We start from the raw sequence: 6,000 nt of genomic DNA, 5'->3' as shown, positions 1-6,000 counted from the left end.
ACGATATTGAAGTTGCCAACCAACAACCACTCACCTTCAATAGGAGTATCTCTAAGATGCATCCATAGTTTAGCTCTATATTTTGCATTGCAAGGGCCGTACACATTCACAATGGTGAAGGGATGCCCTTCACATCTGATTCTAATCCCCAGGATTCTGCCAGGAGGGTGGTTTAGAACCAACTTCGGCTCCAATTCTCTATCCGCAATGCTGAGGAAGCCACTGAAACCGTTACTTCCTTCTCCATAGAATACTAGTTTCTTTCCTAGCACTTGCTTTCTCTTGCTATGGGCATCTAAGTGGTGTTCCTAGATGGCCCAGCAGTTGACTGCCTTCTCCTTTTTTATTTCCTCCCAGAATAGGGTACTCTTCTTACGGGTTTTCAACCCCTTTACGTTCCAAGATTGGACGTTGCGAGACTCCATCATTAATGAGGGGTTCACTGGGATAGAGGAACAAATTCTTCAGCATCCGAATCATCCCCCCTCCCCCTTGGTCTCAGGAGAATCCGGGGGTTCCAAGTGAGGGGATTTCTTTTCTTCTGGTGCTGCAAATGGATTGTGCAGTGGGACAGTGAACCCCCTTCCTTTCAAAGGGGTGGAGGATGGATTAGATCCTTTCACCTCAAGTGTTCTTACAACTTGAAGCACTTTGGAGTGTCTTGCCACTGTCTTCACACTTTTGGATCTTTTCAGACCAGGGACTTGAACAGCTGTCACCATTGTCACTGTCATAAATTCCAGGGTAGCAACGGGAGTAATTATCATATTATTACTGCATGCACCTTCGGAAATTCGTTGTAAGGAATCCATTCCTCCACAATGTTTTCCTGCATTTTTGTATCCATCATACCTTCTTCATCCTTCCCTGCATTTGCCCCTTCGTTTTTACTGCCTCCTTGCTTCTCCGGCCCTTCCATCGGGGTTTCCATTTCACTGGGGGCGTTTGCTGTCGGAGTTGCAGTACCATTAGACGTCAAGGGGCAATCCTTGGCGAAGTGTCCAAAGTTGTTGCATTCAAAACATGCTCCAAATTATGTTCCAAAGTTGAGCAGAATAGTAACAAGCTCAGCTCCGACATTGATTACCATGCTCTTAGGTGGCGTTTTAGACACATCCCAGCCTATACAAACCCTGTTTGAGGTTCTACCAAACCCTCTCTTGCTAGATATAAATAAGGGAGTGCCTAGTTGACTAGCAAGCATCCCAAGATTTTCCCACAGCCAGCTAGGCAGTCCCACAAACTCAACCAGACCGGATGAAACCCTTATAGAGATTCAATTGAGTCGAACACTTTCTCCCAAGGCACCACACAAACCGTAGTCCTATTAAATGCTAGGGGACCTTTGTCAAGGATCTTTTCCACATCGGAGGCCTCTTTGAATCTCATTGAACAAAATCCTGTAGCTAGGTAAAAAGTACTTTCAGCTGCTCCTCCACGACCAAGAATTTGAGGACCCTGAAGCCATTGAATCATCTCAACAACCTGTTCGGGATTCTTCCACTGATCCCAAATACAAACGTTAGCTTAGCTTGCCTGGCTAACTATTTTTTTATAAGTGCTGGTGGAATCGCTATAGTAATAGCCTCGGTAACCTCCACCTGCTATGGCAAAGACTTTTTTAAAGCGATAAAGGCCCGATCTGCCAACTTGTCTTCAACCAGCCCACTGTAATCTGTTTGGGAGCAAGTTCTTTTGTTGTTGTTAGGGCCGGACTTAATCATTTTGTTGACTTCCTTGACCTCTTGCTGAAGTATAGCTCTTGTATTTTATAGTTTTTTGATATCTCCCTCACTCGACAACCCTTCTCATGAGCCTTTTCCACAATTCTTAGAGTTAGGCCCCTTGAGTATGCTAGCAAACAAGATGCCTGGCCTACGAGCTGCATATGCACTTGGTGCCTTATTTACGTTCGTACAGGTGGGACCTTGAGAAACCCCGTCTTTGAGGGTTTTTACCTCGAATTTGAACCCTTGAGTTGAGCCCATTTTCTCTCTTGCTTCCTCAGAGGGAACTTTTTCAATCGATACAGTTTTATCCTCTTTCATGGTTGAAGCCTTTGGCGAATTGGGACTCGACATTTCACATCATACAATGGTTTCAAAACCGAGCCATTGCCTTCATCCATTGGCACGGTTAACTCCATTTCGGTTATTTTACTTGTCGCTAAAACATCTGTGAAAATTTGACAATATCTTCCCTTACGGCCATAGCGTCGGGTTCCATTACCAAGTGACCAAAAAGAAAACTTCCCTTCCAAAAGCAATAAGCATTGGTATGTTAAGGCACATGTTCCCAAAAAAAAAAGCTATTATTTTCTCAAGACTAAGGACCAAACAAACTAAACGGTGGAGCACAAAGCTAGGGCAGTGAGCAAAGCTAAAAAAAACGATTATTATGAGATAAATAATCACGATTATACTTTGGGTTACAGGGGCGTGGCTAAGAAGGTTACCCTATGAGACCGCCAAGAGGATTAAGATCGAGATCTATTGGCCTTGGTGTTTGAAAGCCAAAGTGTCATGCAAACTCAATCCCAAGCTCTACCTTATCGACGGCTTTTAGCAACATGCCGAACTTAACCGGCTCCTGAGGTCGGACTTCTAAGTGTTGAGGTCCTTTGAGTGGGAAGCGAAGATCTTAAGACTTGGCGTGGTAGATCTCCGCTGTCCGCTCATTGCACGAGATGATTGCTCACTTTCCTGTTAGACTCACCTCCTCACAACATTTCCCTATCTCTGGGTGATGTTATCACTCTTAAGCTTCCTATTAATCGTTGTTAAAAATTAATCGTTGTTTTTAACAACGATTAATATCTCTCCTCCCTTTTTGGCCTGCCCAAAGGGCAAGGCTACAGCGTTGCCTTCTCTTTTTGCTGACTAAAATAGAAAAAAGGTTGAGTTGTATTTTTAAGCATTTTTTGATAGGTCAAAAATGTTGATTGGTTGAAATAAGATAGTGAGTACTCATTGAAATGAATTGTGTAAATCTAATGATAGACATGTCTTGAGTTTTGAGATATGAAATAAACTCTCATATATCAAGGAAAAGATTTTGGATTGCCCAATGCCTTTGGAAGCATGAAACGTTGTCAGCCTTACATGTTAAATGATAAAGCCTTAAAGGCTCCACAAATCCCAAGAGCCACCTTTTCATTTTGAAATTTGAGAAGTTCTTTTACCCACCTTTTCATTTTGAGAATTTGGTTCACCCCTTGAAACTTGAGGTAATACACTAAAGTTGTCATCTTTGTTAATTAAAACTTTATGGAAGGAATTTATCATATGGGGCTTTAACCTTTAAAGATTTTTTATTTTTATTTTTAGAGATTTTAAAGCTAAGTTTAGAACTTAAAGATGTAGAACTTTTAAAGTAAATTCTCCAATGATCCAATGAGGACCTAGAGTTTTTTTTTAATTACAAGGTAAAACCTTGAATTAAAGAAAGTGGAAATGGTATATGGATCCACAAGTATGGGGAGGGTCACCTCGAGACGCTAGAGTTTTAGAACTTAAAACTTTAAAGCTTTTAAAGTGGGATTTACAACTTAGGAAGTTAGGGATCTACAGGTTTAAATTAGTAAAAAGGGCTCTAGAGCTTAAAAATGTAGAATTTTTAAAGTGAGGTGTAGAGCATAGGGATCTAAATCTTAGGGTGTAGAGCTTAAGGGTACTTTTTTCAATCAATTCTCTGTGCTTATGTTTTTTTAAAAAAAGCTTAGAGATGTAGTGATTTTAAAGTGGAATCTAGCTTCAGAATCTCAATGCCTAAAATTGACGCCTAATTTTTTTGTCAAGGATTATTTTGCCTATCAAAACAATCTCAAAATTGCCTGTCATTTTTTGTATTCGTATCTTTAAGTTAACGTTATATATGGCAAATTATATAAGTTGATTGCATTACACAAAGCATATGAAAGGGGGCTTGAAAAATTGCATGTCAAAAAGAATTTTTTATCATGCCTTGCAGGCCTTGTGATTTTATCACTTGTTTCTTTCATGAGCTTCTATCCCTTTTTCCTTCATAAGCTTCTATCTTTTGTGGATGTACCTTGGGTGCTTGGTTCCCCCCCCCCCCCCCCCCCCCCCAAAAAGATTCCTCTTGGTATCTTTTTGTTTTGCTGTGTTTGTTAATGGAACTCGACGACCTGGCTGTGGATGAAGATATAGTCAACTTCTCACATATGTTAGTGGTGAAAAAAATACCAGAGAAGGTGGTAGCCGTGCCGATGGAATAAGGAGATGGCTCGGTCTTGAGACCCTTGCATGATGCGAAAATGTTGAGCCCCAACTCGCCAAGGGATCCAACCACGAAAAATGACAAAGCTGTTTTGACTCAAAAAGTTTCCTCTGGTGAAGCAAAAGAAAAAATGTGTGATTGTTCGGACATGGAGGAGCAGTTGAAAGTACCTCTTACCTAGCCAAAGGTTTTTGTTCAATTAGATTCAAAGAGGCCTCCGACGTGGAAAAGATCCTTGACAAAGGGCCGCTTGTATTAACAAGACTATGGTCTGTGTGGTGCCATGGGAGCTAGTGTTCGACTCGACAGAATCCCTACAAGGGTTTCACCCGGTTTGGGTTGAGTTTGTGGGACTGCCTAGCTAGTTGTGGGAAAATCTCAAGATGCTTGCCAGTCAACTGGGCACCCCCTTATTTGTACCTAACAAGAAAGGGTTGGGTAGGGCCTTAAACAGGGTTTGTATAGGTTGGAATGTTTCTAAAAGGCCACGTAAGAGCATGGTAATCAATGTTGGAGCTGGGCTTGTTACTATTTCGCTCAGTTTCGGGACATACTTTGGAGCATGTTTTGAATGTAAACAAATTGGACACTTTGCCAAGGATTTCCCCATGAAGGCTAATGGCACTACGGCTCCGGTAGCACAAATTCCCAGTGAAAGGGAAACCCCAATGGAAGGGATGGAGAAACAAGTAGAGAGTAACAAAGGGGCAAGTGTAGGGGGGGATAAAGAGGATATGGTACGCGATAAGATGGACATCAAGCTGTAGGAAAAGATTGTGGAGAAATCAAATCCCACACAACAAATCCTTGAAGGCTCATGCAATGATAATGTGGTCATTGTTCCTGCTTCTACCCCGAAGTTTATGACAGTGACTGCGTCGGATGTTCAAGTCCTTGGTTTGAAGAGACTCAAAAGGGTGAAGGCAGTGGCAAGAGACTCCAAATTGCTCGAGGCTGCAAGAACCTTGAAGGGGAAAGGATCTACTCCATCCTCTACCCCTCTGAAAGGAGGGGCGTATATTGTCCCACTACACAACCCATGTGCAGTACTGTAGGAAAAGAAATCCCCTGACTTGGATCCCCCGAATTCTCTTGGGACCAAGGAGATGGGGTGTGGGCATGGTTCGGATTCATCACTCCCATGAATCCCTCACTAATGGTGGAGTCTCTCGCTATCCAATCTTGGAATGGGAAGGGGTTGAAGACCCAAAAGAAGAGCGTCCTCTTCTAGGAGGAAATAAAAAAGGAGAAGGCAATAAATTGTTGGACCATCCAGGAACACCACCTAGATGCTCGTAGCAAAAGAAAGCATGCTCTAAGAAAAAGATTTGTATTCTATGGAGAAGAAAGTGACCGTTTTAGTGGCATCCTCAGCATTACCGACAGGGAATTGGAGCCAAAGGTGATTTTGAACCACCCCTCTCGCAAAGTCCTTGGGATTAGAATCAGGTGGGAAGGTCATGCCTTCACCATAGTGAATGTGTATGGCCTTGAAATGAAAAAGATAGAGCTAAATTATGGATGCATCTTAGAGATACACCTATTGAAGGAGAGTGGTTGATGGTTTGCGACTTCAATATGGTAGAGAAGAGCAAGGACATAACAGGTTCCATCAGCATGCTGACTGGCTCAGAAAAGACTAAATGGAAAAGCTTATGCAAGAAGTGGGCTATGATCGACTTACGGGAAGTAGGACCATGTAACAACATGCCTAGTTTCAGCTACACAAGTCTCCAGTATGCCCGCACCACCTCCATGCTT

The sequence above is a fragment of the Adiantum capillus-veneris genome, chromosome 22 (assembly GCF_014529385.1).
Source record: "Adiantum capillus-veneris isolate H3 chromosome 22, ASM1452938v2, whole genome shotgun sequence".
Classification (NCBI taxonomy): Eukaryota; Viridiplantae; Streptophyta; class Polypodiopsida; order Polypodiales; family Pteridaceae; genus Adiantum; species Adiantum capillus-veneris.
Note: the sequence above shows the minus strand (reverse complement) of the source record.